The sequence below is a fragment of the Erinaceus europaeus genome, chromosome 20, assembly GCF_950295315.1.
Source record: "Erinaceus europaeus chromosome 20, mEriEur2.1, whole genome shotgun sequence".
Classification (NCBI taxonomy): domain Eukaryota; kingdom Metazoa; phylum Chordata; class Mammalia; order Eulipotyphla; family Erinaceidae; genus Erinaceus; species Erinaceus europaeus.
The window spans coordinates 21,954,770-21,981,514 of NC_080181.1; the positions used below are offsets into that span (position 1 = coordinate 21,954,770).

At 42.4% G+C, this 26,745-nt stretch overlaps 1 pseudogene; it reads right to left on the reverse strand.

Annotated features, from left to right (window-relative positions):
• Positions 1-13,796: 13,796 nt before the first annotated feature.
• On the reverse strand, positions 13,797-14,656 carry LOC103127933 (large ribosomal subunit protein uL1-like; annotated as a pseudogene).
• Positions 14,657-26,745: the final 12,089 nt, after the last annotated feature.

Sequence of the window (26,745 nt, forward strand, 5' to 3'; positions counted from 1 at the left end):
AATGATTTATAATATCATAAGATTACAGGGGTATAGTGTCACACCACACCTATCACTAAAGTTCTGTGTCCTCTCCTCACCCCTAGCCCAAGTAAGGCCTCTCCCCTCCCCACGAAGATAACCATCATAGAGTCTTAACAGTTTGACTAATAACCCCACCAATTCATGTGTTTCAAGTCTTTATACTATACTGTTGAGCAAAACTATCCTGCGGTTATCTTTCAGAGAAATGCAGGTTATTTCGTAAGAGATAAAAACTGTGACAATCAAGACTGTTCTGTGTATTATAAGAAAAATGGCAGCAGTCTTCAATACAAGAAGAAAATAAATGAGAAAAAAATCATTGCTGCAAAGTGGATGGAATATATACAGTATCACAAAACGAGTTTTTCTATTTAAGAAAGGAGACATTAACAAAATCATAGGAGTTTTGAATTCCCTTAAGAAGAAAAGTTGCAAGAGAGAGAGAGGGAGAGAGAGAGAGAGAGAGAGAGAGAGAGAGAACTAAAGAACAAAGAGATACACAGATGTCTGGAGTTAGCTTTTAGTTGAAAGAAAGGGTAAATGAGATCTGGTACTGGTGGAAATCTGTAAATAAATACAAAACAAGGGCAAAATATTTTCAAGAATAAATACCAAATCAAAGAAAGTTAAGGTTTTATATATAAGAAGAATTATGGATTCTTTACCATTCAGATCATTTCTTGCTTAAACCTGAAAAGGGAGTAAGGAGTAGATTAACTGTGTGGTTAAGTCACTGTAGAGTCCTGGTAAATATAAATAGTAACATGGATGGTGTTTCAGTCCTCTCATAAATTAGTAAGCATCCATTTTCTCACTTGAAAAGTGGTATCTAGAGGTTTCCACGCATCCAGATGCTAGATGAGACGTAGACCAGGTGAATGTGTAATCGAAACTGTAATATTTAATAGTGAAAATCAGTGTTAAAGATATTAAGGAGCAGTTGCGATGCAAGATATTTTCTTTTAATCACATGAAACAAAAAAAACCAAGCAAACTTTAATTCAACAAAATCTAAGTGATTTTAAGGTGAGACTTAGAGCTAAAACCCTCTTCTCCTTGCCTCTGCCTCTGACTTGCAGATACCACTTTCCCTGTCTCTTTTCCTTCCTCACCCATTTGCCTGTTTCTTCTTGTGACGGTGGGTGCACTTGCCCTTAACAGAAGCAAAAGGGTGCAGTATAAGCATGGGGCATCCTCACTCCTAAAGAATCATCTGTTGTCTACACAAAATCCAAATTTAATTTAAGTGGCTGCCCTGAATTCCCATTATCTAGTACTAGTCCCAGTATCACTTCTGGAAGGATCATTGTTGTTGGGCTCTGATATAAGATAGCTTAAAAAGGAATATGGAGGAGGTCAGGTGGTAGTGCAGCGGGTTATGGTCACATGGCACAAAGTGCAAGGACTGGCATAAGAATCCCAGTTTGAGCTCCTGGCTCCCCACCTGCAGGGGTCGCTTCACAGGCAGTGAAGCAGGTCTGCAGGTGTCTGTCTTTCTCTCCCCCGCTCTGTCTTCCCCTCCTCTCTCCATTTCTCTCTGTCCTATCCAACAATGAACACCACCACCACCAACAATAATAATAACCACAACAAGGGCAACAAAAGAGGAAAAAAATGGCCTCCAGGAGCAGTGAATTCATGGTGCAGGTACCGAGCCCCAGCCATAACCCTGGAGGCAATAAATAAATAAATAAATAAATGTTTAAATAAAGGAATATGGAGATTACAAAGGAAAAACAGAGGCATCTCTTGTCCTTCTTTTTAGCCTACCCTATTTATTTATTTATTTATTTATTTATGTTAGTGATTTAATATTGATTCACAGAATAAGATACTAGGGCTATAATTTCATAATTTCGTCCCCACCAGAGTAGCTCTGTGTCTTTATCCCCTCCCCTGGAAACTGCAGTAGCTTTCCCAAGGTTGCAGATCTGAGTTGACTTTTTATCTGTAACTATCTATGTCTATGTCTATGTCTGTATCTCTCTCTACATTTTTGCTCATTTTTCTCTACATTCATGTCTTCACTTCCTTTTTAAGTCACGATCATTACTGCAGTATTACTACACTATTATCACTTCTTGAGTGTCCTTCCTTTTCCCTTTCTTTCTCAGGTAAGGTTAACGGTGCCCGGCTTCCTGTGCTGTTTTCCAGATCGCATTCCGTTCAGTGATTAGCTTGCCCTGCTTTCGCTGCAGTAACTGCAGTGCCTGCCACTTAGCATATTCTTTCTCACAGCGTTCTTCTTTGTGAGCCTCCAGGGTTATTGGCTTATTGTATTCCAAACTTCCTCAGCACTTCAGTGCCTTCGTAGAGGGGCTCCATCTGTGAGAGCTATCCCAAGTGTGGGGTGGAAGGGCAGGGGCGGGGGGGGGGGGGGGCATCCCAGAGGATGCTCATTGCAGAGGTCTGACCCGAGGGGGAAATGTACTCAGTTCCTATTATTCACAGAGTATATACTTGCAAATTTAGCTGCTTACTAGCATTTATTTGCAGACTCACAGTCACTAATCATGCTATTTTCATGGTAAATAACAGACAGAGCTGAAAACATTTGGGTTACCTGACATGCATGTTCCCAGGCCAGGTTAGAACAGGGCGGTGCTCTCTCTTCCTTCTACTTTCAGCTCTGTCGTGTGAGCAAGGGGGCCTTCTCACATGTATTAAGTGAATTTCTTTCTTTTTTTTTTGTGCCAGCACATGTGTGTTTGTGGTTTGTTAAGTGATCTTGCTGTTGTAGAGAATCTGCAGGTGCAGTGCTTAAGTAGTGTCTGGTGTTGCTAAGCGTTGGTCGGCTGTGTTGTGCCAGAGCGCAGATAAACTTTCTCAATATGAGCTCTAATCTACTGGGTGAGTTCCATGTTAATGACTCACTGTGAGTCAATAAGTAAAGGTGCTTTCTTTTTAGTTTTCTTGTGTAACAGCAAGGAAATGGACCCAGGCCTTAGTGGCCTCAACAGGTCTTTCTTTTTTCTCCCCTACCCCCCAATCTTTAAGAGATTGAAGGAGATTCCGTACAGGCGGTAGGAAAGCTTCTGGAACAGAGTTGTAGGCATCTTTCAGTTTCTTCCTCTCCCTTTATTTTCTTTCTTTCTGTTTTTAAGTATTTCTTTATTCCCTTTTGTTGCCCTTGTTTTATTGTTGTAGTTACTGTTGTTGTTGTCATTGATGCCGTCGTCGTTGGATAGGACAGAGAGAAATGGAGAGAGGAGGGGGAGACAGAGGGGGAGAGAAAGATAGACACCTGCAGACCTGCTTCACCGCTTGCCTGTGAAGGGACTCCCCTGCAGAGAGAGCCAGTCCCTATCCCTTTCTATACCCTCCCCCTCTCAATTTCTCTCTGTCCTATCCAAAAAAAAAAAGCCACCACCAGCAGTGGTGGATTCATCATGCAGGCACTGAGATCCAGTGATAACCCTGGTGGTAATAAAATAAAGAGAGGTAGAGATAGAAATAGAGAGGCAGAGAGAGGCAAACTTAATTTTGATTCTTAGTTTTCATGAAGAAAGTTTCTTGGCATCAGGTGATGATACTTAGGGTTTTTTTTTTGTTTGTTTGTTTTTGTTTTTTTTCCTCCAGGGTTATTGCTGGGCTCGGTGCCTGCACCATGAATCCACCGCTCCTGGAGGCCATTTTTCCCCCTTTTTGTTGCCCTAGTTGTTGCATCCTTGTTGCGGTTATTATTGCCATTGTTGACGTTGCTTTGTTGTTGGATAGGACAGAGAGAAATGGAGAGAGGAGGGGAAGACAGAGGGGGAGAGAAAGACAGACACCTGCAGACCTGCTTCACCGCCTGTGAAGCGACTCCCCTGCAGGTGGGGAGCCGGGGCACCGGCATCCTTATGCCGGTCCCTGTGCTTTGTGCCACGTGCGCTTAACCCACTGCGCCACTGCCCGACCCCCACTTAGGGGGTTTTATCTTGGAGTTAGGTATCTTTTTTTGTCCCGTTCTGAGAAAATCCAAGCAGAGAAACAGAAGTGGATTGCTTCCTTCAGAGCTTGACAGGCAGAGGATTGACATGTTCCATGAGATCTCTGTTACCATGGTCAGACAGGGTGAGAAAGAGCTCACTTGTTAATGTCAGCCCCCCCTCCCCCATTTTGACTGGATGACTTAACCACCATTGATTGCACTGGGTCATTATTCTTCTGGGAATTCTGAGGAGAATTAAGTTACCCAACCCGCCCCCCCCCCCCATATATTCTGTACTGGTTGCTTTAGAAAGAAAGCCTTGCTCACTCTACTCCTGGAGTGAGGTCCACAGGTCCTTGAACAAAACCAGATAGGTAGAATATTTTACCTCTTCAAGCTTTTTTACTTTTTATTTAATAATTTGTTTTAGAGAAACCAGCGCCTGCAATTTTGACTGCAGTTCCTTCTTATATTCTGGCCTGTTGTGCATCACCAGCCAGAGCCTCTCTGTGGATGGCCCTCCTGCTGATGGCCTGGCCTTGCCTCTTTGTCTACCTCCCTAATGAAAGGATCTGGTGTTGATCTCCTGTCAACTCTGCTCTCATATGTGAGGGAACCAGACCATCTAAAGTATTTCTAAGAGTATAAATTGGTGTAAAAGTTTTGTAGGGGCAATTGGAAATGCCAACAAACATGTGAAATGTGCCTATATTTAATCCAACATCCCCCCTCTAAGAAGTTGTTTTATGAACAAATACACAAAAGAATATGTGTATCCATATTCCTAGTTCTGCTTTCAATAGAAAATGAAAATCCCAACCCGACAGCCTCCCCCAAGGGAAAGCATGCTGCAGTGTCATATGTGACACTACAAAAGAGAATTAAGAACATCTGTCCATATGACCTGAGAACAATGTATATAGCTCATTGTAAAATAAAAAAGGAAAGTTGCAGGAAATGCACAGTGTCGCCCAGTTACATGAAAGTAATGTGTGTGTGTGTGCATAGGAAAATGCCAGTCTATAGGTTATATGATCTCATGGCCATTTGGATTGGGTGTGGGAGTAGAAGAGAAGCTGACACCTAAGTCTCAGTTCTTTATTATATATGTGTAGTATAACTGAAGCCACATATTAGTTTCAAGTGTACACAGTATTGATTCCAAGTTTGTACATACTGCAGATGACCACCCCAGTACATCTTCTGTAATATCCAGTCTACCATGCTTAGCCACAGGAATTGTATTGTGGTGAAAACTTTTAATATATACTTTTAGCATCTTTCAAATGTGCAATAATATCATAAACTTTACTTCTTCCCATGCTGCAAAGTAAATATATTTTAAAAATTTTTATTAGTGATTTACAAATTTATGGTAAAGGTGTAATTCCACACTGTTCTTCCACCAGAGTTCTGTGCCCCCAACTCCCTCCAGTAGTGGAAACAGCAGTAGTTCTCCCAAGGCCATAGATATGGGTTGAATACATACATTCTTGTTTTTTTTCTGATTTTTATTGACTTCTCCAACCCTGTCTTCACTTCCTTTCTATGTCACACCTGCACCTCTTACTATTTCCTGGTATCCTTCCTTTTTCTTCTTCTTCCCTCTCAAATAAAAGCAATAGTGCCTGGCTTCCACTGGCATTTTCCAGATTCTCTTTCCTTTCAGTGATGGTATAAAAACAAATATTCCTGGTGACAAATATTCCAGGCCCTGGTGGAATTGGGGTTCAGAGCCCTTTGGTCATCTACCCCTAACATTTTCCCTCTTGGGGAGTATATAGATCAAAATTCTTTTTGGAGAAGGAAGAAATTCTGACTTCTACAGTTGTTTCTCTGCTGAACATGGGCATTGGTCACTAGAGCCATACCCCCCAACCTAGTGGGTTAGGGCTCTGCAGAGGTGAGGTTCTGGGACATGTTGGCGAGGTCATCTGCCTAGGGAAGTCAGGGTTCATAGTAGCACCTGCAACTTGATGACTGGAAGGCAATAAGATATAAAGCAGGACAAAATGTTTAACAAGCAGGAACCAAAGAGTAGGAATAGAGTGAATGAGAATAGGGACCCTAGTGTGGAAAGAGGCTAGAATATCTGTTTTAGGTTTTTTCCTAGGGGTCCAAAACTTCAGTAATCTTTGCTTGACTTTTTGTTTTTGAGCTTTATAGCAAACATGGAGGTGGATTAGAAATATTGCCTTGGCGGAGAGGAGGCTAGCACTTGAAAGCTGTGCTGGGAGGTGGGGTGGCAGTGGAGCACCTAGTTCAGTGCACGTAGTACTAAGCACAGGCATCATCTCAAGGATCCGGGTTTGAACCCCCAGCTTTCCACCTGCACAGGGGGATATTTCGCAAGCAGCAAAGCAGGTCTGCAGATGTCTGTCTTTCTCCTCTCTCAATTTGTGTCTGTTTTATCCAATTAAGAAAATATGTGAAGAAATGACTGTAAAGACAGTGGGTTCACAGTGCCAGCACCGAGCCCCAGCAGTAACCCTACAAGCAACAAAACAAAACAAAACAAAAATAAACAAAAAACAGCAAACAAAGCTTGGGCAGGAAGTGGTTCCCAATCTTGAAAAAAAATTAACAAATGTTTTGCCAAATACATCTGACTTAGTGCCCATGTGTGTTCCTATTTACCACAGGAGCCTATATAGTCCCTGTATAATCTCTTTCAGTATGAGCTCACAGCCCATGGTGGCAACGGGGAACCTTCTAGGCTGCATTTATTTCAGGACTAGTCTTTTTCAAAGTTTTATTATTATTATTATTATTAATTTGCCTGCAGGGTTATTGCTGGGGCTCAGTGCCTGCACCATGAATCCACTGCCCCTGGAGGCTTTCCTCCCCCTTTTGTTGCCCTAGTTGTTTTTTATTGTTGTTGTGTCTATTATTATTGTCATTGTTGTTGACGTTGTTGTTGGAGAGGACAGAGAGAAATGGAGAGAGGAGGAGAAGACAGAGAGGGGAAGAGAAAGATAGACACATGCAGGACAGAGAGAAATGGAGAGAGGAGGAGAAGACAGAGAGGGGAAGAGAAAGATAGACACCTGCAGGACAGAGAGAAATGGAGAGAGGAGGAGAAGACAGAGAGGGGGAGAGAAAGACACGTGCAGATCTGCTTCACCACTTGTGAAGTGATCCCCCTGCAGATGGGGAGCCCGGAGCTCAAACCAGGATCCTTGCGCTTTGCGCCATGTGCAGTTAACCTGTTGCACTACCAGACCGGACCCTCAGTCTTTGAGTGGCAGAGTAGGATGACCCCAACTCCCTTCAGAAAATGGTGCAGTCTTTACCATTGCTAATTTATAGTGAGGGTACAGTTATGGAGAGGCCCATAAAAGGACTTACGATGCTATTCCTGATGGAAGTAACCAGTAATGGTAAAGAGAGGGATCCGTTAAGAGTATTGGGCCCATAGTATCAGTGACTAGGACCCTAGCCCCATAGTATCTTGAGTAGGACCCTTGGTGATAAAGGTGACCTGGTATTGGCTAAAATGGCCATAATTAAGTGAGCCAATCTCTTGCCCTTTTCCAGTCTTTGTAATTCCTTCTTTGTCTGACAGCTTTGGACTTTCTCCCAGTTGTTAAGTCCTTAAATACCATTTGTTGTATCCATGCTAGTATGGCATCTACAGGGACTGACCTTGAGTTAGGGAGGAAACAGACCTAGGTTTTTAATAGGGTCTAAACTATCCTCAAGGAGTGGGGGTAAATAGCATAGTGGTTATAAAAAAGACTCTCGTGCCTGAGGCTCCAAAGTTCCAGGTTCAATCCCCTGCACTACCATAAACCAGAGCTGAGTGGTGCTCTAGTTAAATTAATTAATTAATTAACCTTAAGGTTTTTTTTTTTTTTTTTTTTGCACTTAATATGTTTGATTCTAATAAAGGTTGTCATAGGGATAATAAAGGTCCTTTACTTAATATATACTTTTTGCCAGTGTATCTCTTGGCCAATTGTGACATACAGTAAATCTCCCTCACATTTTGTTTTATAGCTGGGAGCTTATATATATATTTTGTTGTTTGTTTATTGTTTTTTATTGAGGTAATAATGGTTTGCATGACTGAATATATTTTAGGGAAGTTTGTACTTTTTAATTAATTAATTGCCTCAAGGGTTATTGCTGGTGCCAGCACAATGAGTCCACTGCCCCTGGAGGCCATTTTTCCCATTGTGTTGCCCTTGTTGTTATTGTTGCCATTGCTGTTGTTGTTGTTGGGTAGGACAGAGAGAAATGGAGAGAGGAGGGGAAGACAGAGGAGGGAGAGAAAGACAGACACCTGCAGACCTGCTTCGCTGCTTGTGAAATGCCCCCCCTACAGGTGGGGAGCCTGGGGCTCGAACTTCGCGCCATGTGCGCTTAACTCACTGCACTACTGTCAGGCCCCCAGGTTTGTATTGCTTAGCCCTACATCTTTATTTTGTACTCCACCAGTCTGTTCTGTATATCCATAAGCATCTATACATGTACATACACATATATGTTTTTCTGTGACTAGTTCGTTTCACTTAGTGGATGCCTTCAGGGTCCATCCATATTATGACAAATGGAAAGTTTCCCTTTTTATGACTGAAGAGTGAGTACTTCATTGATCAAACCCCAAGACCCCATGTATGATAAGGCATGTGATTTTCCTATTGAGTCGTTCCCCAGCCCCTCTGCCCATTTTTAATTTGTATCGCCTTTCTATGTTATTGAGTTGTGTCGGTTCTTTACGTATGTAGTATATGAACTTCTTACTGTATATATGACTTGCAAATATTTTCTTCCATTTGATCTGCTGTCTTTTTATTTTGTTGATGGTTTCTTTTGATATGTTTCTTGTCCAGTTTGTTACAATAAACATGTATTACTTTTATAATGATATATGTGTATGTATATTATGAAAGACTTTTAAAAGTTTTGTTTTCAATATTTTATACTTCTGTGGAAAGAGAACTAATATTTACCTCTGAGTCAGCACCTATGAAGGCGGGGCTGCCGTGTCCACAGTGCGCTCCCCTGATCAGCCCTTTCATTGATTTTGATGCTTGTTTGCCTCCTGTCTGTGATGCTTGTCCTGTGGATTTTTGTAGCACAGTGACAATCAAACATGGGCTTTCTTTACCCACCAAGCCATGGACAAGGACCAAGGTTCAAGACCCCCCCCAGTCTTCACCTGGGGTGGGGGGGCTTCATGACAAGTGAACCAGTGATGCAGGTTTCTCTATGACTCTCTCCTAGTTTTGTCTTTCTTTTGTATTAGTGATTGACAAGATTATATGATAGTAAGGGTATAATTCCACACCACTATGCCACCACAGGAGTTCTGTGTTCTATTTCCCTCCTCCCCTACAGTATAGTTACTACCATACTTCTTCCAAGGTCATAATTATGGGCTGAAATATATATATATATATATATTTATATATATATATACTTATATATATATAAATATATATATATATTTATGTTTCAGCCCATAATATATATATATATATATTAAATATATATATATATTTCCCTTGTTTCAAGTTCCTGTGTTTCAGTTCTCTGTATTTTTTACATGAATGAAATCATCCAATAGTTGTCCATCCTTTTTCCTCTTCCCTCTCAGGTAAGAGAAACAACACTCTACTCCCCACGTGTTTTTCAGAATCTCTTCCCTCTCAGTAGTGGTGCAGAAACAAAGGTTCCTAAAGGTCACTAAAGTCTGGGTCCCCATGGAACTGGGTTTCCTTTTCCTCCCTGGTAGTATAGATAAAAATTCTTTTGGGTGCAGTAGGAAGGTGAACTTCTTTTGGGTGCACTTCTGTAAGCGCTTCTCTGCTGGACATGGACATTGTGCAGTTGGTCCAAACCCTCAGCTTGTCTCTGCCTTTCCCTAGTAGGATAGGGCTCTGGAGAGGTGAGTTTCTGGGACACATTGGCAAGGTCGTCTGCCCAGGGAGGTCAGGATGGAATCATAGTAACACCTGCAACTTGGTGGCTGAAAGGCAATGAGCTATAAAACAGGAGACAATGTCTAATAAGCAGGGCCTGAAGAGTAGGAATAGAACCAGTGAGAGTATGGACTTGAAGGTGGAAAATGGCCAGTATTATCTTTTTTTGAATATGTTCTTAGGAGCCCAGGATTTTAGTAATCTTTCTTTGAGCTTGACAGCTAACATCAAGTTGGACTAGAAATATTTTCTGGGAGGATGATGTCAGAGTGGAAAATAGAACTTGTGAGCTATGTTAGGGCAGAGAGTGGCATGAAAAGATACATAAATACAATTAGCTGTTTGCCACATTGATCTGATTTGGAGCCCATGTATATTCACATTCAGCACAGGAGCCTTTATGGTCTCTGGTTCCCTGTTAGAGCTCACAGTCCATGGTCACAGCTGGGAACATTCTAGGCTGCACTCATCACAGAACCAGTCTTCCTTGAGTGGCAGAGTAGGATGACCCAGACTCCCTTCAGAGAATGAGGCAGTCCTCACCATTGCTAATTCGTAGTGAGAGCAAGGTCCTGAAGAGCCCTCCAAAAGGGCTTATTGGTGATATTCCTGATGGTAAAGAGTAGGATCTGTCATATCAAATACTCAGGTGGAGAACCTCAGTCAGTTGCCAGGGTCCTGAGATTAGATTGTGTTGTAGGGTGGAGAGAAAGTGACCACAGCCAGTTACCATGCAGTTGATCAGAAGAGTTCAGGTGGGAACATACACACAGGACATCCTTAGGGAGGACAGTGTCAAGTGTGTGCCCCCCACCCCAAACTTCAAGGTGTATTTATTTGTAAAACATGCATTTCATAACAATGTTCAAACAAAACAAGAGGTAATTATACATTGCAAAGACAAAGATCAGGATATATTTCTAAGAGAGAAAACAGGGTACAGGGTGGTTGAAACTGTCGTTATCCTGTCATAATGTCAGGAACATTCTTTGATGCTTTAAGATATGGAGTTAATTCCAGTTGTCCCGTGCACAATCTCCAGACCCTTAGGGCAGCAGCCAGACATTGGGTGATTGCTGTGGCAGCCCAACCTGTCTACTGCCTGTGGGCAGGAGCGTCTAGACTTCACCTTACAGCAGGATTTCTGTGATAACGGGCAGAGCTTGAAATACAGGTCTCATGGAAACTTAGTCAGAGGAAGATACCATACAGACAAATAACAAGCTCTATATATTTTAATAAGAATTGTCATAACAAGTATGAGGAAGTCTGGGGCTGGGTGGTGGCACACCCAGTAAAGCACAAATAGTACTAAGTACAAGGACCTGCTCAGGGGAGTTCGAGCCCCCCTGCTCTCCACCTGCAGCAGGAATGCTTCACAAGTAGGAAAGCAAGGCTGCTGGTGTATTTCTCTCTCCCTCGCTATCTCCCCTTCCTCTCTCTCAATTTTCCTCTGTCCTGTTTAATAAAATGGGAGGAAAAAAAGGCTACCAGGAGTGGTGGATTTGAAGTGCTGGCATCAATCCCCAGAGAGGAAAAAAGGAAGGAAGAAAGGAAGAAAGGAAGGGAGGAAGGGAGGGAGGGAGAGAGGGAGGGAGGAAGGAAGAAAGAAAGCAAAGCAAAGCAAAGCAAAGCAAAGCAAAGCAAAGCAACAAGTATCAGGAAGTCTGAGATCAGAAAAACTTGTTCAACTATCTGTTAGAGAACTAGGCTCATAGTATTGATGGGGAAACCCAAGGATTCCCTGACAAAGACCCTCGGCGATGTCTCTCTTCCTTCCTGTCATTTTACCCTCCCCTCACAACTTCTGAATATTGGAGAATAAATGAATAAATAATTTTTTAAATTTTATTTTTTATTGAAGAAAGGATAAATTAACAAAACCATAGGATAGGAGGGGTACAACTCCACACAATTCCCACCACCCAATCTCCATATCCCATCCCCTCCCCTGATAGCTTTCCCATTCTCTATCCCTCTGGGAGCATGGACCCAGGGTCATTGTGGGATGCAGAAAGTGGAAGGTCTGGCTTCTGTAATTGCTTCCCCGCTGAACATGGACGTTGACTTGTCGGTCCATACTCTCAGTCTGCCTCTCTCTTTCCCTAGTAGGGTGTGTCTCTGGGGAAGCGGAGCTCCAGGACACATTGGTGGGGTCTTCAGTCCAGGGAAGTCTGGCCGGCATCCTGATGACATCTGGAACCTGGTGGCTGAAAAGAGAGTTAATATACAAAGCCAAACAAATTGTTGAGCAATCATGGACCCAAAGGTTGGAATAGTGGAGAGGAAGTGTTGGGGGGATACTCACTGCAAACTCTAGTGTACTTCTGCTTTCAGGTATATATTTTGCACTAGTTTATGGATACCTATGAACATATGCTCTCTCTCACAGAACCTGGTCTATATCTAGGTTTTGGGACTTTGTTAGAAAGTGAACCACCTGGGATGGAATTAGAGAATACTATGAAAGGAAAGGTCTCACCCGAGTAATGAGGCTGAAGGGTTGTCATTCCACACCTGAAGTCTCTGGACACAGTCTGAGCTAGCATGCTGAGGTGGCAATCGTTGTGTTGATGAGGTTGCGATCAGCAGATGCAATATTATTTGATATGGATTGGGAGAGGCATGCGGGAATGTTGGCCCTATCCTAAGGTTCCAGGACTGGGGGAAATATAGGCTCTATAGTGGAGATGTGAGGTTCCTGCTGTCTTAGGGTTCAAAAAGACAATGGATAGTTATTGTTATCATCACATTATTTGGTAATTGGGTTAACTTTGAAAAGTCCTTTTGTTAGGGTTTGCTGTATAGTACCCAGTATCTTGTATATATCTGTGCCACTGGTTGCTTCTGATCTACTTGGTCTAGGCTTTTGAGAGAGTCCGCATATCAAATACACAGCCTATATATTAAAAAGACTCAGTCTGTGTTTTAAAAACTTTGAGACATACAATCAATTTTCCCCCTCATATTAACTAGTGATTTATATGACTACACTTTACTAGGAGGGTACATAAACACCATTCCCACCACCAAAAAACTGGGTCCCATCCCACCCCCCCTACCCTCCCCCCCCCACCGGCCCAGGAAGCCGCATGTATACCCCTCACCACAGGGTTTTTACTTTGGTGCTCTACTTTCAATTTAGTCTTATCCTGCTTTTAGTTTCCCTTACAGATCTTCTTTCTCAACTTCTGTTGATGAGTGGGATCATCCCATACTCATCTTTATCTTTCTGACTTAGCTCACTTAACATAATTCTTTCTAGCTCTGTCCAAGATGGGTCAGAGAAGGTGGGTTCATTGTTCTTGATAGCTGTGTAGTATTCCATTGTGTATCTATACCACATCTTTCTCAGCCACTCATCTGTTGTTGGGCACCTGAGTTGCTTCCAGGTTTTAGCTATTATGAATTGTGCTGCTATGAACATAGGAGTACACACCTCTTTTTGGTTGGGTGTTATGGAGTCCTTGGGGTATATCCCCAGGAGAGGAATTACTGGATAATATGGAAGGTCCATGTCTAGCCTTGTGAGAGTTCATCACAAGAGATGTCTCTCTTCCTCTATATCATTTTACCCTCCCCTCGTAACTTCTGAATATTGGAGAATAAATGAGTAAATAAATTTTTAAAAGAAAGAAAAATGAATTAATCTTTATACCTACATAAGCAAATTTCATCTCTCTTCTTTGCCTATGGCCAAATTTGAGGAATGATGCTTTTATAAGGTAGCTAGATTCTGCTCTTACAAGAATTGAAAGTTCTTTTCAGCTCACTTCTCTTTTATTATTTTCATTTAGGATCAGGGAGAGCAAGTTCCATTTGTTCTTACATCTACTTGTTCATTCATCATCCAACAAAGATGCATTAAGTAGAGCTGTATGCTTAAGCCCTGTGCTAAGTGATGAAGACAATGAGATGGGCAGGTATTTTTCTTACCAGCCAGGACCTCACAGCCTCATACAAGAGACAACAATGCCAAAAGTAGATTACAGAATTGTCTTTGATTGCTCTCTTTCCTTCACTCCCAGCCCCAACTCCTGTTTTCTGTATCTATAAACACCAACCTGCACCCACAACCTGTACACATCTCTCCTTTTTTTTTTTTTTTTTAATGGTGCTAACTGGTGTTTAGTACAGATGCTGGGGCTTTCCCGTGGTGCTTTTGATGTATAAAACCTGGACATTCTGCCAATTCTTCTTGAACAATGACACCAGGAAATTAGCAGCTAAGTGGATGTTGTACACAAGGTCATCATCTTTCATCTTCACCTGGCCAATAGCCACTGCCAGAACAGCACCTTCATTTGGAACTTGATTGTAGACTTTACTTCATCAACTTTGGCCACCATGTTCTCATTGTGGGTCAGCAGGGATGGAAACTTACCAGCCTTATTCAGGCCTGAGCCCAGGATTCTGGGGATCTGCTTGATTAAAGTCTCTGAAGCCAAAAAGCCGCCATACTTCTTGGCCAGCTTCTTGACTAGTTCTTATTCTTGTTGAGTTTCTTTAGCATTTTTGATGTCCATGTGGGGGGATGTCCACATGGCCTCATCTCAGTGTTGCTCGTCTCCCAGAACACACACACACACAACTTTAGGCGGTGGGGGGGGAGGGTGGTGGACTTAATTAAGTCAGCCAGTGCCCGAGAAACACTTGTCCTTTGGGGATCATAGTTCTTCAAGCTAATCTACAACTCCACTGTGTTCAAGAACTTCTGGCACTTGTGCTGGTTCCCATGCAGGACTTCCCACACCATCTCATACAGCGTGTCGTGGGACACTTTGCTGTTCATATTGCTTCCATATCCCCCCAATTTAAAAAAAAAAATCATTATTTTTAGTATTTATTTTTACTGAGGAAAGTTTTCTAAAACTGCTGTCGACTCAGGGGTACCATTTTACATCTCCCTTAAATAGGTGCCTGAACATTTCACCCACCCCTGAAGCAGTTCCTTCCGGTTTTCTTCCCTACACCAGAGTCTGTGCCCTTTTCTCCCCTCACCTGCATGAAAGATCCTCCTGTTTCCTCACTGATGCCTTAAAATCCCTTTTCCTCCCAGCAACCAGAAGGATCTTGAAAAGAATGCATGTTAGGCCATGTCACAGTCCTGTTAAAAATGTTCCAGTTGCTTCCTATTGAGTTTAAAAACAAAACAAACAAACAAACAAAAAACCTCAGGGCCCTACAAGACTTTCCAGACATCAAGTGGCCCGTGCCTGTCAAGTCTCCCACTTCATCTTATAGCCTTTTCCTGTGAGCTGCTGTGCTCTCATCTCCAGGACCTCCCTTCTGCAGTTCATTTCACCCTCAGAGTCTTGGCATTCGCATCACTTCTGTCCAAACGGCCTTTTCTTTCTCATCATTGCATGACTCAGCACACATGCTCCTACCTTAGGATGGCTTTTCTAAACACCTCCTCTAAGCTGTGCCTCCTTTAATCCAGGTGACATCCCATTACTTCATTTTATTATTTTTTCATGGTGTTTACTGCTGGCTGAAATTAAGTCTTGTTTTTCTTCTTCCTATTTGTTCATAGGAACTGGACTGTTTTATTTTTCCTCTGTCCCTTGGGTATAAGATACAATCAGTAAGTATGGAATAAATGAATGAATGGGCACCAAGAAATTATCAGTGGGGGGGCATGCAGTAGTGCAGTGGGTTCAACACACATGGTGCCAAGTGCAAGGACCGGTATAAGGATCCTGCTTTGAGCCCCCGGCTCCCCACCTGCAGGGGAGGATGCTTCACAAGCAGTGAAACAGATTTGCAGGTGACTAGCTTTCTATCCCCCCTCTCTGTCTTCCCCTCCTCTCTCCATTTCTCTCTGTCCTGTCCAACAACAACAACAGTAATGGCAACAATAATAATAATAACAACAAGGACAACAAGATGGGAAAAATGACCTCCAGGAGCAGTGGATTCCTAGTGCAGGCACCGAGCCCCAGTGATAACTCTGGAGGCAAAAAAGAAAAAAAGAAGATTCAATGAACATTTTTCTATACAGGCTATTTTACTTGTAGTTTAATTCTAGCACAGTTTAGAATTAGTTTGTAGTTCAATCTTAATGTAGAGTTGAACGGCGATTTATAGAGGTGAAAGACTGGAAGCACATAGAGGCCTATAGTCCTCAGCTTTTCCAGAATATAGGTTGTCAGTGGTTCAGTCACTCTTTAAAAATGTTTATTTTTATTGAGTAGAGACCAACAGAAATTGAGAATTGAGGGGGAGGTCAGAGGGAGAGAAGAAGAGAGATTCCTGTGGCACTTCTTCACATCATCAAGCACCTGGGGCTTGAGCTCATGTCCTGTGCTTAGTGACATGTGCACTCATCTGCCCCTGATTTGTTCACTTTTGATGAGCCCTTTGACTTCTGGGCTTTGCAGGAAACTATCTGGATAGCGGCACTGAAATTGCCACTGAGTTATGTGGAGTGACCACTACGGTATGGCATGCCTAGGGCACACAGGTTTGCACTAACAGGTAGTGTGAGAGAAACCAGAAAAGTCGACTTCCCGCCCTCTATGCTTACCCCTCCCCCAGCCCTTTTGTGATCCTTGAAGTGTTTGGGAGTCTTTCTGAAGTGCATCAGGGAAAAAAAAATCAGAAAAAGTGGTTAAGTATGTATTGAGCATCTTCTAAGGTTATGCAGAAAAGAGGTGGAACTGATGAGGGGTCAGGGGTGATGAAGGGTCTTGGATGTCAGTAGCACTCTATGGTAGGACTCAAGTTGAAGAGGGATTCAGAGAAAGCAGGGAATCTGAAGGGTGGTGTCACTGCTTTAAATCATTAAGTGAGTAGGGGTGTGCCATTCTTTGGTGATGATGCTATCTCTGCTCACTTCCACTCACCAAAAAGAAGCCATAGGGCTAAGCTGAGTGCTATGACTACCAAGTGCTACTTGGAAGCCAGGACGCCCTCTTCATGCTGGAAAAAAAATGTGGTAGGGAGAAATGAGATGGTCTCTTCTGGAAGGCCTTCTTTAGTGCGTGGGAAATTGCGGGAGCCCATTAAGCGTCAGTTATCAGAGATCAGCTTGAGAGTGACTTACGGAGCTGAGCCATTCGATCAATGTGATCTCTAAAGAAAGGTGATTCCTTGCTCTTGGGAGGAAGTTATGTATTCACTGGGTACGATTATTGACAAGCTGAACTTTATATTTTTCTGTCCATCTCTTCAAGAAAAGACATTGGCTTTACTATGTTTTAAAACTAGTAAAATCCTAGCTTCTGCAGTCATGCTTTCTCTGGGATATGTATTTGAATGTTGCTCAGATAATTTTTTTTTTTTTTGCCTGCAGTGTTATCGCTGGGGCTTGGTGCCTGCACTATGAGTTCACTGCTCTTGGAGGCCATCACTTCCCCCATTGTTGTTGTTATTTCCATTATTGTTGTTGTTGCTGCTGCTATTTCTGCTGCTGCTGCTGCTGTTGTTAGATAGGACAGAGAGAAATTGAGAGAGGAGGGGAGGACAGAGGGGGAGAGAAAGACACTTGCAGACCTGCTTCACCGCTTGTGAAGCAACCCCCCTGCAGGTGGGGAGAAGGGGCCTCAAACCATGATCCTTGCATGGGTCCTTGAGCTTATCACTATGTGTGCTTAACCCAGTGCGATACCACCCAGACCCAGCTCAGATAACTTTTTAAATTGCCACTAGGCCTTTTCTGCGTTGTTGTGCCGGTGTAATTTCACAGCACCTGGTGTATTTTGTATATATATATATTTCCTCCATTTTCCAGATAGCAGGTGAGAGGCAGAGATGAAAGGAGAGACACCACAGCTCCTCTCCACTGTGTGGTGCTAAGGGGCTCCCATGTGGTGCTAAGGGGCTCTAACCCACGTCCTTGTGCATGGTAAAGTGTGTGCTCACTGGGTGAGCTGTGCCGCTCACTCTATTCAGACAACTTGAATAGACAACTTCTAGGGCAAATAGTCCTATGCCATTATTTCTGTGTAAAATTTGCCATTTTACATGTAAGTAAACTCGGGCTATGTTCCCAGAGACTCCATTTCTGCTGTCTTGGCCCCATTGCCTGGAGCAAGGCAAGGGATTATGGTAGATGCTATTAATGCCCCCAACATCTACTGTCTTTCCTTCTTGGTAGGAGAGTAGTCACATGACCTCATCTTCAGAAAGCGATGCCGTGATGCTAGATGTGGCCATCAAATCCCTGAGCAGAAGCGGTGCTCTCCACTTCTGGTTTGGGCCACTGAAGAGCAGTTGTGGAATCATCATATATTCTCCTGTGCCTCCTCACTCCTCTTCACCTCTGCTTCTCCCCCATGACCCTTGTCAGTTCTACCATAGGCTGTACTGGCCTAGTTGTTAAGCAGAGTTGACTGTGGCCTCAGGAATGTAAACTCCACAGTGACAAAAATTGTGACCTTTTTTTTTCATTGCCCTGTTTCCAGTACCTAGACAAGTTTCTTGTACATGTTTGGTGTTTGCTGATTCAACTGAGTGTTCTGTAGTTAAATAGAGAAGACAGGACTCACTGCTTTGTCAATCATTTAGGCTGGGGGAACCAGGTGCTGGCATTCCTAGTTAGTTGCACACACTACAGTGCACAAGGCCTGGGTGGAGGAGGAAGAGAAAGTGGGAGGGGGAGGAGAAGGAGGAGGAAAAAGAAGAAGGGGAGATAGTCAAGGCGGCGCATTTGCAAAAGTGAGTCTCCCAGGGATGCTCAGTAAACCCTTCATCTTTCACCAAGGTTGACCATTGGGGCTAAGCACTGGTGATAATATCTTTGAGACTATACTTTTGTTTTGAGGCAGATGGTTTGGTAATTATTCTAGTTAATTCTTGTTAGCACCTTAAGGGCATTTACCAGCCTAAATTTCTTTTCATTATTGTTATTGTTATTATTATTATATAGAGGCAAAGAAATTGAGAGGGGTGGGGGAGAGAGGGAGAGAGACAGAAAGACACCTGCAACTCTACTTCACCACTCGTGAAGCTTTCCCCCAGCAGGTGTGGACCAGGGGCTTGAACTCAGGTCCTTGTGTACTGTAATTTGCACACTTTCCCAGGTGCACCACCGCCCGGCCCCCCAACCTCCCAGTGAACTGCCCAAGGTTAGTGTCAGCCGGGCAGAGCTGAGATCTAGTTTGTGTCTGGCTCCTGTCTCTGTTTCAACACCTAAACTCCATACCCCCTCTCAGAGCTAGAGGTGGCCAATAGTCAGCGACTACTATTCTCTTCTCCCTTCCAGGAGGATCTGGACTTAGTGGTGTGCATCCAAGATTATAGCACTTCCTTCCCTTCTTTCCCGCCTAATCTGCTCATTATTCTTTCACATTCAAGGCATGCCTGTCTTCAGGGGCTTCTAAGCCAGTTTCAGGGACAGTGTTGAGTCCTGAGGTGGGCGTGTCTGAGTAAGACTTCAAAGTGTGGCCAGAGTTCTGTGGAATCCATCAAGGGGCACTTCTGGCCAGAAGCCACACAGAAATGACAGAGAGGAAGTGCTACAGAGAGGGAGGACCAGCTGGAGCAAGGGAGAGCAGTTGGAGAGGTTGGCAGGGGGAGCATGGTATATGCATGAGCTCATCTTTTGTTTTTTACTTACTCCATAAATGTGAGGTAATATGTTATTGCAAAGGCACCCGGAGAAGTGAGGCCACTACAGCTCAAGTGAGTGAGTGAGTGATGGGATTTCTAACCATGAGAAACCCGGAGGCAGCCTGGACCCTACAGAATTGAGAGGCAGAAGAAACAGATCAGAGGGTGCCGGTGCCAAGAGCACTGCCAAAGGGCTTGGCTGCAAAGCCCCTGAGGACGGGGAGTTCAGATTTGCCCTCCCACTAGCTAAAATATTTTGAATAAATAAATGGGTTTCTCTGGAGTCCACTTTATTCCAGTTGAAGTCATCTTTCATCAGGTTGGGAGGGAAGACTCAGAATTGTGACCATTTTGAAAATCCTTGAATAGACTGCTTAATCACTTGTGGCAAAGAAAAGAGGGTGGCTTTGCAAGTTTCCCCCTTTACTCCACCTTTAAAGAAAGCACTCCACAGCAGTGTCAACCTTTCAAAAAAATAAGTAAGAAGAAGCCCTTCAGAATTTCTTACTGACTTTGAGAGAAAGAGTATGTGGTGGACACATGAATTCCAAGACAGCTTGGCTAGGGTGGGCTTAGCAAGGTGCTGGGGCCTCTACGGAACTTAAAAGTATTCTGTGCAGTTTCCTTTTTCCCCTTTAACAGCATCTAAAGATGGGCTCTGGAAATCTCCAAATAACTCCCACACTGAGTAAACACCTTCCGTGTTTTTACCTGCTAGCCCATGTTAGCTGGGATCTTGCTGCTGCTTGAGTGGCAGGTGCAACCGGCTCCTCTCCTCTGAGGGTAGGTGGGAGGGGCGACGTTTTCCTGGCCATGGTTGGATCTTCTTTTGTTTATGAATCATTTCATTAGCCAGAACATTGGGGTGTGGGGGGTGTGCAGAAGGTTAAGCTGTAAAACCAGGCTTTTTTTCTTGATTCCCACAAAGGACCCAATTCAGAGGGCATATGACCAGCTGGAGAATTTCCAGGATCAGGGGAGGAGTTATCACTGAAGAATACAAGAATCTAAGCTGACGTGGAGGTGGATGTTAGGCAGCACCACCCTTAAGGTCCCCAGGGGTTTCCCCTATCCCCCACAGCTCACCTAGTGGCCTAGTCTCATGCCAGTCTGGTTGCCCCCAAGCCTGGTTGCCCACATCTTTGTCGTTTTATTGAGGAAATGCTTTACAGGTCTGTCGTTTCCACTGTACAGTTTAACACCTCCTTGAATTATGTGTCAGAACACCACACCAGACACTAAAGTGCCAATCTCCCTACACTGCAGAGCACTGGTTCCTTTCCTGCTTACACCTCCTCCTTCTGATGTTTCATTCTCATATCCTTCACTCACCCCGCAGCTGCCATCTTCACCAAGTTACTGTTTTCTCTTAGGGAAGAAGTTCTTATTTAAAACAGTTTAGTGATCACTTTGGAAGCTTCCAGTCACAATGCTGTAGTGGTCTCATCTTCCTTTCAACAGCTTTATTAAGGTATTGCTAAGAACTGGAGCTAGCCGCCCCTCATCAGCTTGCAAGGTGGAGTCCTAACCCTTAGTGTGCTGGTATTGGAAGTGGGGCATTTGGGTGAGGGTGGTGCCCTCATGATGGATTTGTGTCCTTGAAACAAGAGACACTGAAGACCTCCCCTTCCCTTCTTCCTCCCCTTCCTCCCTCCCTTTCCCCTCCCCTCCTCCCTCCCCTTCCCCCTCTCCCTCTCCCTTTCCCTCTCTCTCCTCTCCCTTTCCCTCTCTCTCCTCTCCCTCTCCCCCCTCTCTCTGCCATGTAAGGACATATCTTGGATGCTTCCATGTGCAGGGAAGAAAGAATGCTCACACCAGAATATGACTACTGGCATCTTAGTCTCAGACTTACAACCTATGGAAAATTTAAAAATAAACTTCTGTTGTTAATTTACTTGTGATAAATGGTATTCTACTTGGGTCTGAGCTGGTTAAGATAGATTTTTTTTTTAACCTCAAAAAGGCAGTTTCTCCCCAGTCAACAACCAGAATAATCTTGGTTTCACTGTTAGGACTGATTTTTTTTTTTTTTAAATCCCTCTCTACATTGCTAACAAAGAAAAAAGAAAAAATGAATTTCTAGCTCCATTGTCATATGTAGGTCCGAGCGATTTGGCGTACACATGGTTTTGCCCGTATTTGACTGGTCAGCCCTAAGAGAGCAATTAACTCTCTATGTTTATGCTTATCTGCTGGTCAAGTGCAGTATTTGGAATGAGTGATTTAATCAGCCAGTTCCTATGTTGAAGTACATAATTTGGTGATTGACAGAGATAACATCCCATACATAATTCTGAACCAATAGCAAAACCTTACTACTATAGGCTGAGAATGCAAATTGTAGTGTCTTTGTTTGGGATTTTATCTGTGGGTCCACAAAGATAGTTCTGGAAGATACTTCATATTTCATCTCACTTGAATTTTATTTATCATTTAAAATCTGGCTTGAAAAGCTGAAAGAGGTTGATAATTGGTTCTCCATTTCATAAACCCATCTCGGTACTCATTTGTGTATCTTTGTGGAAGGATTGGAATGAGAGTTGAGATATCTTTTAAATTATTCCATTAATCTGAACTCTTTATTTTTTAGGGGAAGAAAAAAATATGTTCTGCATCATTTAAATTCTTTGTTATTTTACAAGCATCCATGAAACAATTAATAACATCTCCTATTACTCTTGGTTCTTTGACTTTTGATAAAAAATAAGTTTTGTAAATCCTTTTTTAATTAAGATATATTCAGAAGTCCATTGTCCTCTGTGCTGAAGCACATGTTCTTTTTGGCATTTTCTCCCACTCTGTGAATCCAGAGGAATTCACTAATTAGCTCTGGCTTATGGGAGTAGCTCTGGCTTATGGGAGTGCAGGGGATTGAACCTGGGACTTCAGAGCTTCAGGCCTGAAAGTCTCTTTGCATAACCATTATGCTCTCTACCCCTGCCCTACCCCTGTAATCTTACCATCTTGTAAAAAACATTATTAAATCACTAGTAAAAAATAAATTAATAGGGGCCAGGTGGTGGCACCCCGAATTAAGTGCACATTTTGCCATAGGACCCGAGTTTGAGCTCCCACTCCTCACCTGTAGGGAGAATGTTTCATGAGTGGTGAAGCAGGTCTGCAGGTGTCTGTCTTTCTCCTTCTCTCTCTCCTTTCTCACTCAATTTCTTTCTGTCCTATAAAAAGAAAGAAAAAAAAAAAAGAAAGGGAAAAAAAGGGGAAAGAAATGGCTACAGGGAGCAGTGGTTTCGTAATGCAGACACCAAACCCCAGCAATAACCTTGGTGGCAGAAATAAAATGATAAAAGAATATCCCAGGAGAATTAACAGCAAATGCAATTTCTCTGAATTGTTATGGTAGAAATCATGTTATATATTCATCCATTGTGCACAAAGTCCTATGCCATTTTTATTTTTCTGGACATTTCTGGATAGCAACATCTATCAGTCTTATAATTCGGACAGTCTTGTGACTGAGTTCTGATCAGTGGCCTTTGTTGCATTTCTGAGACTGAGTAAATTTCCCCTTTTTTCTTTGTCCATGGCGACCATGAGTGCCATGTGTTAAAGGTGGTGTTGCCCCCAAATAGAAGAAGCCTGGACCCCGAGTCACTTCTTAAAAGAGACTATATACTATTTTGCAGCAATCCAGTATAGAATATACTGGTGTTTTGAATTATAGAATGATGGTGATTGAGAAAGAGAAAAAAATAATGAACTTCAAATAAATTCTCGGATAAGAACAAGACTATTCTATATAAGAAAAGGCAAAGAAGATAAAGGAGGAGTTAGTGTGATGGAAGAAGAGAAGGGGGCTCTAGACCCGTTTAGTCTCCTTCTTACCTCTGCTTCGGGCCTAACATGGACCTACAGGGGTCATGGAGACATAACTCAAAAGTCACTGGACTGGATGATGTTGAGCATCTGTCCAGCTTTAACAGTCTGCAGTTTCACTCACTTCTCTCACCTGAGTTACATAGTGTTGGCTGTTAGCTAAAGTGTTCTGCAACAACTTGCTTAGAATGTTAATTCATATTTGAGTTTGCCCCAGTTGATATCTGGCTTTTTATATTTTAAAACACATATTGCTCCGAATTGTGGTTGGTTGATTGCATCTCTAACAGAGCATCTCTGATGGGCTGCCCTTGGCAAAGGCCTGTGATCTTGGGCCCAATCAGTTAAAAGTGGCAGAGTAGGATTACTTGGGTGTAAACACATTAGTTTGTGAGGGGGTATGAGGAGGCCATTCTTGTGCAGATCAGTGGGGAAGCACTATCACAGGGGCGTGTATATGACTTTAGGTCTCATGGCACATCCAAAACAGTGTGGATGTAAAATCCAGAGCTAAGGTGGGAACTGGACAAGCTATCAGTTTATTTGCATGTGTGTCTAACTCATGACCAAGCATATTTCTTTACTAATTTTGATAAGATGCATTGATTGCAAAGACTTGTGCCTCTCACTGTTACATTCAATCCTAATAGAAATTCTTTTGGGGGCCAGGTGGTGGTGTACCAGGTTAAGTGCACATGACATGCCAGGACTGGAACAAGGATCCCGGTTCTAGCCCCAGGCTCCCCACCTACAGGGGTGTCATTTCACAAGCAGTGAAGCAAGTCTACAGGATCTGTCTTTCCCCTTCTGTCTTCCCCTCCTCTCTCGATTTCTCTCTATCCTTTACAACAACAACAACAACAAAATTGAGAAAATGGCCTCCAGGAGTAGTGGATTGTAGTGTGGTTACTGAACCCCAGCAATAACCAAGAGAGAGAGAGAAAAATAGTGACATCAACTTTTCAAAGCTTTATTAACATTATTAAAATCATCTTTAAAGTGGCCCAGGAGGTGGGTAAAGTATTGGACTTTTCTAGCAGGAAGTCTGGAGTTCAGTCCTGGCATTTCATGTGCCAGAGTGATGCTCTAGTGCTTTCTCCATCATCATCATCATCATCATCATCATCAACAACATCATCATATTCTCCTCCTCCATCTCCTTCCTCCTCCTCCTCTTCCTCCTATCTTCTCTTCCCCCTCCACTTTTGAGTAACTATAATACTATTTTCCATAATGAGTGTACCAGTGCACCACCAACACTGTATAAAGGTTCTCTCCTCCCTACATCCTTGTCAACATTTATCTTGACTTTTTTGTTTTTCCTAACAGAGTTATCATTGGAACTCAGTGCCTGAACAGCTCCACTGCTCCCAGTGGCAATTTTTTTCACACCCCCCCACTTTTTGCCTTATAGAGAGACAGAGATAGAGAGGGGAGGAGAAAGAAAGACACCTGCAGCACTGCTCCACTGCTCTTGAAGCTTCACCACAGCAGGTGGGGCTGGGACTTGAATCAGGGTCCTCAGGCATGGTAATATGGGCACTCTACTGGGTGCCTCAGCACCTAGCCCATTCTCTGGCCTTTTAAAATTTTAATAATAATTATTTTATCATATGTGAATATCTTCATTGTGATTTTGATTTTAATTTATTATATTATGGATGTTGAAAATCTTTTAATATTCCTATTGATAATTGTATGGGTTTTTTTTTTGGTGGGGGGGAGCTACTGATCTACTTAGAGCCTTTGCCCATTTTAAAATTTTAAACTCAGAGTTCAAAGAGGAAACTACATGTGTTGAATACTTTCACAATATAAATATAAGTGGTCAAAAGACTGAGATTAAACCCAGTGAAGGTGTTATTTTTTTTGATACTTAAAAGGTATGAAGCTCCCTTTAGCTATCTGGAATCATGATAGGCACTATTTACCTTAGAAAATAGTTTTCATTTGTAATTAAATGAAAATAATATTCTGATACTTTTAGTATAGTGATCTTATATAAACCCATGCAGTAGTTGTTAAAATTAAACGATGCTGAGGGACTGGGCAGTAGTGCACTGGGTTAAGCGCACATAGTGAGAACCTCAAGGATCCCAGTTCGAGCCCCCGGATCCCCACCTGCAGGGGTGTCACTTCACAAGCAGTAAAGCAGGTCAGCAGATGTCTTTCCCCCGCTCTGTCTTTTCCTATTCTCTGAATTTCTTTTTGTCCCATCCAACAAGAGCAGCAGCAACAACAACAATGGAAAAAAGATGGCTTCCAGGAGCAGTGGATTTGATTTATAGTGCAGGCATTGAGCCCCGGCAATAACCCTGGAGGCAAAATAAATAAAATAAACAATGATGATTCCCCCCCTCCCGAGATTCCATGAAAATAAATTAATGGGTAGAAAAAAGGATATTTTTCTTTCATGTGTATCTTTTATATAGTACGTATTTAATAAAACATAAGAAAATATTCAGTTAATTTCTTAAAACATTTATTATGGGTAGGCTTAGTTTTCACTCTTATGGTATTCTATAAAAAGTATCTGACTTTCAGTCCTTTATTACTATAATAGATTTTTAGAATTTAATTTGATAGTCCTCTCCTATATATTCCTTTTAATATGTAGACTTAAAAATCTAAATACACAGTGAACATAGTTACTTAAATGTCTCAGGGACTCTCCAGACATGATGAGTTTAAAATTTCTTCAGACCTGCCAATCTTCTTATTTCACCTTAGTCACTCAATTGGCCAAGCAAAGTGTATACTGGGGAGCTATGTCTCAATCCTCTCCCCACCACCTATGTTTTATTAACAAGCATGTGTTGAAAATGTAAGACAACAAATCTAAGAATTCCTTTACTTGCAATCATGAAAAAGTTCTCTAAGAAACTTCTTGCTTGCTTCTTGTAAAATCTCGAAAATCAAGAAAATTGAAAGTAATATTGAATTATTTTATAAAATGAAAATGTTACAGGTTAGCATGGCCGAATGATCATGCCTGTTTATCTCTGCTAATTCTCCAAGTCTCATTAGAATGCCAAGAAAGGGAATTTTAACAGGCATAAGTTTTTTATTGTTATAAAACACATAAATTTACATAAAACAATTCACTACAATTTTTGGAATCAAGAATTTGGAGGTATGGAGGCAACTGACTTAACTGCATTCAAAAAATTGAAAGATAAGCCTGTAATGTGGAAAGTCAATTGCAAGAAAACCAGTTCATCCTATAGAACTTGATAGAGGATAGAAATTTGGTTCCACTGCTGTTTGAAGGCACAGGATGGGATTGACACAGATTTTGTAAACTTTTAGTTGCAGTAGCAGCTGGACCCTCCTCCATACTCTGGTCAGTGTACAAGATTTACGGGATTCAGCTCTAAGTAGGGCTTGAGAGAAAGTTATTGGGAAATGAATTTGGGATAGTTACATAGTAAGCCATACTTGTTTACATACACACACACATAGTAAACCATACATAGTTACAGTTACATAGTA